The sequence below is a fragment of the Melanotaenia boesemani genome, chromosome 18 (assembly GCF_017639745.1).
Source record: "Melanotaenia boesemani isolate fMelBoe1 chromosome 18, fMelBoe1.pri, whole genome shotgun sequence".
Classification (NCBI taxonomy): domain Eukaryota; kingdom Metazoa; phylum Chordata; class Actinopteri; order Atheriniformes; family Melanotaeniidae; genus Melanotaenia; species Melanotaenia boesemani.
In genome coordinates this window covers 22,699,849-22,712,850 of record NC_055699.1, presented here as the reverse complement: position 1 = coordinate 22,712,850, position 13,002 = coordinate 22,699,849, and the positions used below count along the sequence as shown (strand labels likewise).

Sequence of the window (13,002 nt, the reverse complement as noted above, 5' to 3'; positions counted from 1 at the left end):
ACAGACTAATTTAAACAGGTAGCCAATAAAAAACAAACAAACAAAAAATAAACTTTTTCGCATATCTGTTTATTTTATGTATCCACACTTTTCTGTTTCCCATTGTCATATGCTGTCGCTCCCCTCTGGATTCGTTTTTAAGATACAGAATGTACGGTATGAGCTTTGGCTTCGTTATGTTTTCCTATGAAGTCCTGGCTGTAGAGCTCGATGAAGCTGACAGAGGGGCAGCTCACGCTGATTCCTTAGATAAAATCTGCTCCTGATGCTGTTCAACATGACATTAGCTGGATGTGGGGATCAAACCTGTGACCTTTTCTCAGTGGGAGCCTTTTACAGTTTCATCTTCAGCCAGGGAATGAAGCAGCTTTTGTGTTCTCACACAGTCTGAGTGCCCAGCTGTAAAACCACATCATTCTCCTCATGGTTTCCTAACACCAGTTTGTCTTTCCCTTCTCCACCCTCTCTGTTTCTCACATAATTTCCCCTGCTCCTTGTCATGTTTGGACAGATTGCATACGGCGGTTTGGCTTAAATTGATGCTGCGGTCAGCTGGTTTCTCAACGTCTGCGTTGTTTCTGAGAACTGCTTCAGTTCTGATGCATGCGACACTGACAATGATGATTGTGATGATGGAGTGTAGTGACTCCGGAGAGGCTCAGTACAAATACAGCAGAAGTTAGTTTGTACACACTGGCCTGCAGAGTCATGCTGGGTGTGGAGCTCCATGACGTTCACACCAAACCACCAAGGTGGGCGTTGAGGCTGCAACAGCACTGAGGCTGCACTGCGCCAAGCAGGACCTCCGACTTACAAAGAGCTGAGAAAGAGCCTTGATTCTCTGAAACGAGCAGAAAGATGATGGGGAGTGGGTGAACTGGGAGGTGGAGGTGTTAAGACGCCAACAGGTCGGCTGCGGATCTGTGACATGACAACACAGGCAGTTGGATTTGAAGTTGTAAATAAATTAAATTGATATCAGAAAGGTATAAAGATGATGTGGTCTCTTTGGCTTGTGGTTTATTGGTTTCTCTCTGATGACAGTTTGTAAAATTCTGGTGTTTTTAGTTAATTGTCATTGTAGAAATCTAATGTCTCTTTCTTTGGGTATCATGTGGCTGGTGAAAATTAAATTTTTCTTTGTTTCCTTCAGGTGTTTTTTTGTTGTTTCCTGGTCATTTTCCATATATTTGATCTTTTATGTCTCTTTGTGGTTCTTGCATGGTAGCCTAACCAGATGTGCTTGTTATTGAAGGAGCACTTTAATAAGATGACATATAAAAGACCTGCTATCACAACTGCAACAGATTATTTTAAGAACCCACTTTAGTGATTATTATTGCAGAGGTTTGCTTTAAAAGCTCCATCTTTTCCTTAGACTTTTAGATTTGCTTAGCAGCAGATAATTCACTTCATGCATGGAAACCATAGTTTCTCTCCTTTGCTTCTGCCAACTACAAGCAGATTCTTACAACAGTGACCCACTCACTCTAAATGATCCGTCACCACGAGATGATTTAAAAAGAAACTGTAGCTTATATAAACAGCCGCTGCGCTTCCTGACTGATTCGCATGTTTTTCTATTTGACAAAGCCTGAGAAGACAATCGGCCGACCACCCTCAACAGTCTCAGAAGCTGCAGAATGACTCTGCAGAGCTGCACTTTGGGGATTTCTCTTATTATCATTGTTTAACTAACAGCTCCATTTATATGTTAACTTACTGTTTGGTTGAATTTTGCCACCAAAAATACTAGGGTGAGATATTGAAGGGTTGGACTTCACTCATGTAAAAAAGTTCTAAACTCATCCTTCGAAATGAGACAGATAAAAAGGGAAAATCCTCATGAAAAGCTAGTTTTAGTTCTGATATAAGCCAGACAGTCAGCATTACTCCAGGAAGATTCAAAATCAATAAAATTAATTATTCTGTGACCGACAGTGAATTTGTTGTATTTATGTGACGACATATCGGCTTTATTATGCTGATGTGACTGTGTTCTTTTAATAGTATGCAGAGGATTTTATGACAGATTGGACAACATGTTTGATGATCAGACAGCGACCCATTCAGGTCAGAGCCCCTAAATCAATATGAAGACTGTCAGGAAGTGATGATAGACCAGGTTCTGTGAGCTGAGGTGGAAACATTGTTTTTAATGCCAGAATTCAGCTGAGCATCCAGAACTATCCCATCCGGGACAGTCTCTGTAAGAATTTCAGATTCAGTGAAGAACTGAAGGGGTTCAGAGCTACTCATCACAGATGACTCAGACAGTGTTATCAGTAAATGTCCTCGCTGACGTTTGTTTACATTGTTATTAACGTCCGGGAATCTTGAAACATAGAGTGAAGAAATGTTGGTTTGTTTTTACCCTCCTCATCCAGAGAAAGCACTTGTTTCATACTCTCGTTCATATTTACGGCACACTGTTTAAACATGCTGTTTACACTGAGACTTGCTGTCTGACTCCACTTAAGTGGACCTGATCTGACAGCAGGAGTCAAAATGTCTGATGTAAAATCACTTTTGCACTAAAGCTTAACGACCCAATTCATTGAGACGCTGCTTTTTTCTAATGCTTCACAGCCACTGTTGACATGCACTTAGTCACCAACCCTCTTTGGGACTCTTGCAGTGAGTTACAAATCTCACTAAGAACTGAGAGAGATGATCCTCACATAAACAGAGATGCTTAGATAAAAAAAAAATGTGTAGCATTTTCATGCCTTTTCAGCATTTCATGCCCTTAAAAGGCTCAACTTGGAGCTCCAGCAGCAGTTGCTTCATATACTGGAAACAATGATAGATTTTGTGTATAAAATGAGGCCTCTCATCTGCATTAATCTTAAGCTGAATGTGTGTGGTGTCCTCTGTCCTCTGAACCAAGTTATATGTTCTGTTTGCTCCAACAAATCCAGGGAAATTACCTGAATATGACATGTTCAGTGATAAAGCTTTTTTTTATGGGCTAGTGGGACCACTGCCAGCTCCTTCAGGGGGATCTTGGGGCCTCTGTAATCCCTACCACACCACACCAGTTACTAATAACAAACTGTGACTGGAAAAGGAGGCATCCTGATCAGATTTTATTTCCACAAAAAGTTGAAAAGTTTTAAAAAATGCAGCAAAAACTTGACGCAAATACAAATAAATTATTTTTACTCTTAAATAGCCAACATGAGTGTATTTAGAAAAACAAATGTAGAGTCTGATTATTATGGAAAGAAAAGTTTCTCAAACTTACAGTAACATCTTTGTTATTGTTTTTTTTTTTTAACAAATAGGTTACATGTGAGGGTGTCAGGATTGGGTATAAAAAGGAGGTTTAGGTTTTCCTTTTTTTTTGGTGACAGCAGAATGATGGTTTGGCTGCTGTGTTCTGTCGAACAAATTTGCTTTGCCGAGGGGAGCTTTGTGGGTATAAGGCTTCTCTTGATAATCTTATTTTTCTAAAAAAAAAAATAAATAAATAAAAACAAAAAAATAAAATAATAATTATTTATTTATTTTGAGTTACAGAGTTTACATTGTAGTGCTGGATATGATGGGAGGGAAAAACAGGAAAAGCATGAACAGAAATTAAAAGGAGAGTATAGAAAAGAGGAGGCAGATACACCAACAATGACCTTTCAATGCAAAGAAACACCAGACAACCAACTGCTACACCTGTTCAGAAACACAACAGCATGGCTTTTTACAGCAAAAAAACCAAGCTGCCAAAAAGCTGTCGAAAAAAATAAAAATTAAAAAGGAACAAACATATATCACAACAAAAACCAGCAACTGTCTCAGCATGCGGTATACTGAGACATCTATGAGAAGTATGAGGACTCAAAGATGAGTGTAATCATGCAAATGCAAACAAGCCTCAATGAAAGCTGGAGGCAGACTAGAGCTGCCCAGAGACCCGGGCAATCAGCAGCAGTACCAGAGCACAAACCCAAGCCACCCCACCACAGATCACCAGAATCTCAGTGTGAAAGGCCAAGACTGAAAGCACTGCTGGATGTTTGTAACCTTCGAGTCCTCATGCAGCACTGCAAGAGAAACCATCATGACACCATGATCAATACAGACAAGTGGACTCAGGAAGACCTTGGGAAACCATTTTGACTCAATACAGAACCAGAACCTGGAACTGGACTACACAAGGAGTAAGTCATATCAACTCTGCCAAGCCTCTGCACAGCACCTCTTCTCAGATGGACAGAAAGACAGTGGACATGTGTTCTGTGGACAGATGAGTCCACGTTTCAGCTGCTTTTGGGAAAAAATTACATCTGCTTCTGTGTCCAAAAAATAAGAAATATCATCCAGACTGTTATCAGAGAAAGCTGTGATCAGTGGCCATGGAGGACTTCATCTTTCTGAAGAGCTAGGTGCGTTTCCATTACCCCTGCAGTTGCAAAACCTAAATATCACTATAAAAAACAGGAAATGAAAACCTAAATTTAAAAAAAGCTTTTACAAGAATGGTGGCTAATGTGCTAAACACCATTCGATGCAAACACCTGCTAATTGCAATTAGTCAAAACTATAAAAAATATTGCTTTTATTTTGGGACAAACTGTAATGGAAACGCAGCTATTGAAGCAGAGGTGGATGTTGATGATGTCTTTTCCCCGGAGGCCCGTGGTTATTTCGGTAGGACGATGCCAGACTTTATCCTGCACAACTTCCAACAGCAGTCTGTTTGACTGACTTGTCCCCTGTCCATATCTGTCATATACTGAAAGGAGAATCAGACAAAAACTACTACAGACTGTTGAGCAGCTGAAGCGTTGGACTCAGCAGGAATGGATACAGATTCCTGTGATTAATCAGCACCATTAGTTCCTACAACATTAAGAAGTCTTAGTCACAAGAAGCTGAAAGAACACAATGAAAACATGACTGTCCAACTTTTACTGAGTGTGGTACTGCACCAGATTCTAACTAAACTAAATTAACAAACAAAATGAACCTTGACAGTTTTATGATCTACAAAATTTGAGAATCATCTCACAAAGTTTGTAAGAGAACATGTTCAGGTCCATGGACTCCCATCTGCCGAGGAGCATCATGATAAATTATGAAAAATATTTCAATGAGGAAAAATGGAATGATTGGAAGGTCCAGCAAGTCAGAGGAGAATCATAAAATAGCCTGAGTGATACAGTTTAAACACCCACCTGAAGTCTCAGATGTTTTTATGGTTCCAGATATTCAGCCTGACACAGTGATGACGCCAGGAACCACCGGAGATTCAGAGACTCTGAGAAACATTGAAATGCTGGGGGTCCTGATTCAGAATTTGTTCTACATGCAGAGTCTTTAATGAGTGTGTGAATCAACTCGAAGCCTTTGAAGTGTCAGAGGTCTGAGTCTGGAAAATGTCTGTTTACTCAAAAACACACAGGAAGCCTTAAAGATGAAGTGTCACGTGTGTGTGTGTGTGTGTGTGTGTGTGTGTGTGTGTGTGTGTGTGTGTGTGTGTGTGTGTGTGTGTGTGTGTGTGTGTGTGTGTGTGTGTGTGTGTCTGCAAGAAATTGCAGACCTTGTGAGGACCTGATTTTATCAAATGCTGGACGATCAATCAGATAATATCTGCATGGGCATGGGTCGTCCTTTATATTTATAATAATCTGACCCCAGCTGATGTACATTTGTAAACAAGGTATCTTACAGCTTTTATATGCTGAAAAATGTTTAGTTGGGAAAAACTGATACAATTTAAGGTAAACTATTTTATTCACTGGTCAAATACAAGAGTACAAAAATCAATCTTCTACATGTAAAAAAGTTACTTTGCAATTTGTTTTTGTCCATCTGTATCAGCTGATGAACATTCACCCAGTTAGCAACCATCATCTGACCCTTGACCTCACCCACTGGGATGCTGTAAAACTTCCACTTCTTTTCTGATTGGTGTGTGAGTATCGTCCTTGCAACAGGATAGTCACATCAGTGGAAGAACTTTGTTAACATGAACTCATGTAACAGACACAAATCCACATGTGCATGTCACACACATGCACACACACGTCCATTAACGAAGAAAAGTGGGAGAGAAGCCTGCAAATAAACTCTCATACAGATGTTTTCATAATTCAAAGAGCAATTCATGATACTGAAATCCCCATCATCAGTTAGCACGTGTTAGCATGTTATCACATCAACAACAGATTGTGAATGTGATGAACATTATATGTGATAATCATCACCACGTCAGAAATGATACTGTCATGCACCAACCACCTTCAAATCTTCCAGCACACACTTTGGGTTTAAACCCTAAAAGCTCACTCAGAAAGCGCTGACTTCAGCTCTTATTAGAACAAATTAAATCATCTGAAAATGCTAAGTGTAACTGTGTTCACCAACATCTAGCGTACCCCCTTTGAGCACATGTAGCCCTCACTGACCACTACAGACCTTTTAGGACATGCTTGGACCTGTGTAAAAATATGGTGTAGGCCAGTTCAGAAACAGCCTCATACAACAGAGATAAAGATTCATAAACTTAAAGCACAGTGTGTAAGAACTACTGACACCTAGTGGTAAAAATGGGCACAGAAATAACTTCAAATGCCAAGTGCAGGTGTGAATGGATGGTGGCCATCAGCGGCTAAAATTCTTCCAGACATGAACATGTTTTAATCTGCGAGTGGATCCAGTAACCTTTGGAGCAGCAATGATTCTACTACAGCTAACTACTTTTGGTGACTTTTGAGACATTCCTTATCCCAAACGGTGTTCTAGCACCTAGCAAACAGACATCATTGTTTTTCAACTTAGACGCTCTATCGCACAAATATGACACCTATCATGTATGTTGATCCACAGAAAGTAGATATAAAAGGCTCATTCTTATACAATAAAAACAGCTATTTTAATAAAACAATTTTGTCATTTATCTTTGATTTTGTTACACACTGCACCTTTAACTGGACCACCTAAGTAATACAAAATCACAAACAAGCTCTGTCCAAGTACTAACATCCATTTATCACCTGTGGAATTCCTTATTTAAATCCTCTTGTCTTAAAAGAAACAGGGGCCCACTTAGTCTTGCTTTGACCTTTAAAATGACATTTTAAATTTCTCTAAGAATTTAAACATGTCTTAAATTAACCTTTATGAGTTTCAATATCTCCTTTAAGACCTTTAACAATACTTGAAATCACACCAAATCCTTTGTCCTTTGCTTGGTAAAACCTTCTAACCCCCCTGGTGCACAGAAAATCGCATGTTGATCACAATTATAACTCTTCATTTTCTAGCTTAAACATTAGACACCCTTTGAAATCATGTTCAAAATGTGAAGCACAACATTTGGACACTTGTGTAAAACTCCTTCAAATAATGACAGACCATGAATTTCACTTCCCATAAGTCATAAAAAAACCTTAAAATCTTCTGGACAGCCTTTTAAAATATTGTTTAAACCTGCATCAACAGCTGGAAACGCTTTAAAACTAAACTATTAGTCATCCCAAACATTAGAAACTGTTTAGAAGTTCTGAAAAAGACCTTAAAACTCTACATACAGAAGATCCAATTATTTTCACTGTAGCCCACCTAAAAACTCTGCAACATTTTTCCCTGAAACAATTCATTACATTTTTCTAGTAAACCCCAAAACTCCCACAACATCTAAAAATCCTCTGTTCTTTAAAAATAATAAAATAAAAGGCCAAAAAGATGTCCACTCTCACCACCACATGTGGGTGGTTGCCCTCCAATCAACTGCAAGTCCTCTATCAGACCCCTGGGAGCTTGAGGGATCTGCATAGTATCTCAGCTATTCCTTGGACTAAGCTCTTCTGGACAAAGATCACCTGGTCCCAGCTGCTATAAGGAGGCATTTACACCAGGATGGTCCACTAGACTTGATATGACTGGGGACTCGGTTCAGTTTGCAGGATGCAACATTCTTCCGGACCGAGTTTGCGTTCACGCTGCACCACTCAAACGAAGCGGACCTTCTAAAAAACAAACTCTGCATCAAAAATGACACACAATGAAGAAGAAAACTTGTTTGTCTATCAGCTTTCTTGTCCAGATATTAGTGGCTTCCATCGCCACTCCTCCTTTGGTCAGACAGTACAATCTTCATTTCACCTAAAATCTAGTTCAAGTCGCCTCTCAAACGCCCTGAACAATGACATCTTGTAAGAGTTTATTCGATCAAACGTAGAAATCTATCAAACTTTCTTAAGAGCCATTAAATTCCTGAAATATTTTGCATAACTCCTCTTTTTGCCTTTGAAAGAATCTGCGGAAAGTTGGCATGATTTCTTTGAGAACAACCTCTGGGTTCAGCTGGCACCACTGCAGACTCTCAGTCTGCTTTTTAAACTGTTGCTGTCAGACTTATTTATTTTTCTTCTTCTGTCCTACACCCTTACTTCCTCTGCCTCCCTCTCCTCCCTTCCTCTGGTCAGCTCTGCTTTCCTCACCCTCTCCCCTCGTCTTTACTGATGGCCTCACCTCTCTGTTTTCTTTCTTGTACTTTTATTCTCTCTTCGTCTTCTCTCTTTTCTTCTACTCTCAGGTGAAATTTTACTGTGTCCCTGCTGTTCTACTTTAACTCCTCTTCCTCACCTCAACACACAAGAGAGAGATGCCTCACGGCTAAATGTCTCCTTTGTGAAGAAACACCACATATCATACTCACCTGGAGGACTGGTGTTGACATCATGACAAATAAGAGGGCCATGGAGTGTGTGCGTGAGTGTGGGAATGTGTGTTTTGAATCCATTAATCTGTTAATACCTTCAACATATTTGGAATTGGAACAAAACAAAAAAATGCTGCATGTAATATCTGCAAATGTTAAAATAAGAAGCATAGTAAAAGATTCAAAAGAAAGAATAAAGACAAAGAAACAAAAAATAAAGAAGGTGGATTGAGGGCACTGAGAGGATGTTACAGAGAATGTCCACCAGATGAAGCTGTTCAGCGAGTCTCCGGCAGTGTGACGACCTCCAGCCTCCACTGTTTACCACTTATTTACAGCTGAGCGTCCAGATACAAACACACTCATGAAGCACACGCCATGAACAAGTTTACTGAAGTTGTCACAGAGGAAAGTGGAGGAAACAGAGGAGCAGCTCTGATGAGTGATCCTCTGCCAATAAAACAAACACACACACACACACGAAGGCAGTTTAAACAGGAGGTGTGTTTGATCAACTCAGTCCTTCACTCCAGCCTCCTGCAGTCACATTTCCTCTAAAATATTAAAGGGAATGTTCTCGTATTTTCAGACAGTAGCACAATTAAATGAACTCTGGGTTGAAGGATCCAGCTGTGGACTGTATTTAATTAGTAAAATTTGCATAAAGTTCAACCATGAAATTCAAATTTGACCACTAAGTCAACACAGCGTGCTTGAAGCAGATTCGCCCCAGAACTCCTGCATCTTTTCAAACCGTTCTCCCAAAATTCAACTTGACATGTTTGGTATCTTTGGAAACTTTAGGATGTCTATTAGAACTTTAAATAAAGTTCTGTGGTTTTGAAGGCTCAGTTGAAGCCTTCTTTTCCAGCTGTTCTGAGTGTATCGTGGATGTGGTTTTTCAGGCCTGGAGGCAGCTTTGAAAACAACGTGCATCAGCGCTCTGCCGGCAGAAGAAAAGAGCCATGACTCAAAGGTGGGGAGTTATTTAAAGAAGCCACCAGTGCAGACACGTTAATGCAAATAATACACACAGCAGAGCCTTTATAAGGCAACTGGCTGAGCTGTGAGCTCACGCAGGCATGAGCTGAAGTGTTTTCACAAAAAGTGTGTAGACAACTGATGTGTCACACACACTCATGGGTTTACACACTTTCCCCGCAGTGGTGATGTCAAAGCAGAAAAGGGAGAATCCCAGACGTGTGATTAAAGCAGAAAACTTCAGTGTGTAACTACGTCTTCTCAGCTTCCTCTACAGTCACATCTGACTCTCTTATATGGTTAGTAAATCAGAACTTATGACTCTAAGTGAGAACCAGGAAACTAGACTCTAATGAATCATTCTTATTGTGGTCAACTGCCCTAAAATTTCACTTTTATTTTTCCTATTTCAACTCCTCTGAGACTTTTCAAATCAGCCCAGTCAACCTGTGAGAAACTGTTAGACTTTTAAACCGTATTAAAATGCTACCCAGACAACTTTCCCCTCTTTAATAGTCAACTCAAAAACATTAGAAACCATTTACAACCTAAAATGTCCTCTGTGAAACCATTTTTGACACCTCCAAGAATCATCAAAAAGCCAGCGAACCTATAGTCTGAGATTAAAGAAAACTCCTACAATGAAAATCTTTTTCTAATTTCTCTCAAAATAACTTAAACCATTACACCACCATTTCTTATCCCCCACAAAAGTATAAACATTCCCATTAAAACCCAGGCTTGGCGACTTTTAAATTGCCTTAAAATCCACTGTAGAGGAAAACCTCCTCACCAAGCCTTTAGAGCCTCATTACACAGGGTTAACATTTAATGGCCGACCATTGAAATTTCTCTGTTAAACCTTCTTAAATTTAAAATAAGCAACCACAAACATACATTTTAAGACTATTAATCCCTCCCAGAAAACAGAAACTTTGTTTAATCTCCACTGAATCCAGTTAGAAATACTGTATGTTATAATTTGATGCTTAAGGTCCTCTTTGGATGAACTAAAACCCATTTTTTCCTCATCCTTTCAGGAGAAATTATGAGTAGCACTGCTGTAGTGGTGCTCATCCTGTTTGTGGTGTATGGAGAAGGAAAGAGTGAGTTGGAGGAGGGTGAAGCAGGTAAGGGCTGGGGGGATTTTGGGGATGATGATAGCATGACTGTTGGTGATGGTGAAAAAGAAAAACAAAGACATTGCAAAGTATTAAGATAATTCAGGAAATGTTTTTCCAAAGCTTTTGTACTTCCGTGAATGTAATCGTCTGGGATGAGCTGTCAGCCACGAAGTTAGCAAACACAAAGACGACTCAGTTATTTTGAATGAAACAGAACGTTATGGATCAACAACCATGTTAAGTTAATCCGTATTCCTCTTTGTTTTGTGTCGCTGTGGTTGATTTTATGATTATTTTTGTTTTAAATGACTTCTGTAGTAGAAAAGTGGTCCAGTATTCTATTTGCTCTGAGATGACTGGACCATGAACTTTTCCGTTTTGATGCTCAAACTGTAGGAGCAGCCTCTAAAATCTTATTTCTACTCCTCATAATCGAATGCTAAATTTAAAAAGAAGAAAATGATAAGTTGATGATGGTTTTTACCATGTTGATCATCATTACAGTGGCTAATAAAACTAACAGCATATGACTTCTTAAAATATACAAAATATTAAAACTATAATTAAGAAAAATTATGTTTGAATTTGTGAATATCAGATTTTAGCACAATACAGGCTTGCTAACAGCTAAGGCTAATCTTTTACCCCTAACTTTACTTTATCTCTAAACTTGGGCTGTTTTTTTGTAAAACAAAAGCTAACCAGGTAACAATGGCATCAGGAGGAGGTACTACAGCAGTACATTAATAAAACTGCCTAAAACATAGTTAACAACCTGCTTTTTAATCCATTTTATTTCCTGTTTAGAAAAGCTTACATCCCAGTCAAATGATATCCATAAAGCCTTCTCCCAATCCACTGGAACCCTCTAATCTTACATTGAACAACTTTGTTATGTCATTAAACTCTTCATAGTACTTTCTAAATACCATAAACCCTAAATAACATCAATCCTCTTGATAGAACCCACTCGTTAGAATCCACTTCAGGATTTACCAACCTTTCTATCATCCATCTGACCCCTTTCAATCCCACATGGAAGCATATTTGCTTGAACTGGAAACACCTTCACAAGTTGCTTGGAAACTGGTAAATCCCAAAACAATTCTTGCTTAGAACCTAGGCTTCATAAAATAACCTAGAAAACAATCAGACTTTTAGATCCTACTACATCCCATAAGGTAATTTTGTGATATTCCAAGGAATTTTCCTTTGGAAAGCCTTTAGGATGGCACACAGACATAGCAATCCATTAGACATGTGGTACAACTAGCTTGGATACCAGTGTCTATCTTACTTTATTAAATTTAAGCCCATATTTGAAATCTTTTAAAAAAAAACATTGAATTACAGTTGTATTGGTCTTTTATTTATCCATGACATCATTTCCTGTTTAGCCTTTGCTCCACAACATTTGTACTTTCTTGTGTCTTTCAGGTTGTTTTTAAGACAGATCAGCTCCTCCACAGCTGCGGCATTGTAACTTAGTTCAGTTTCTACCTGTTTAACTCGTCAGTTATTTGATTTAAATTGAGTTTCTTTCAACAGAGTGTCCTTCATGTCATGTTTTCACTCTTCCAATGATTAAGATCCAGTCCAAGAACATCACAAATCCAAACACAACACTGCACAGAGGATGGTTCTATCCCAACATGATGTCAACCATCAGTCCTGAAGCCTGTTTTTGTTTTTTGGGGTTATAGATCTGACATGAGGACACTTCATTGGATAGCAGACTCCTAATTAAGTATTTATTATGTGGTATATAGATTTGGTGTTTGTTTTGCTGCTTTGTTTTGTTTGTTAATCTGAGCCATTGTTTGCACCAATGCATGCTGCTGAAACCCCTTCCCAGCTTTGGGATCAATAAAAGTATCCATCTATTTAAATATCTTCTTTAAACATGACAGAATTTAAACATCTAAGTTAATGTCCCAGTTAAACCCCATACAGCTCTCACGACAGCAGGAATCAGTTATGCAAAACCAAAACCTTTTGGTTTGTAAACATGATACTTTTGTTCATAAAGTTTTAAGATGAAACTCTGTTGTTTGGTTCTGGATTCTGTTTTATGGGCCTATTTTCATGCATTTGCTTAATTTTTCAGCACATGGAGTAGCCGCTTGGTTTAAACCAACTACGACCACTCAACTCTGGTCTTGTTTGACGTTTAGACCCCAAACCTCTACAACTCATGGTAGATGGGGCTGCTATAGGACAGCCATATGAACA

The 13,002-nt window shown here is 39.0% G+C and overlaps 1 protein-coding gene across 1 annotated transcript in view; it reads left to right on the top strand.

The window, feature by feature from the left end:
- LOC121628724 (NACHT, LRR and PYD domains-containing protein 12-like) overlaps positions 1-13,002 on the top strand; it is a 2,607,341-nt gene that overhangs the window by 1,379,962 nt on the left and 1,214,377 nt on the right. The gene's annotated exons all lie outside the window — the stretch shown is intronic.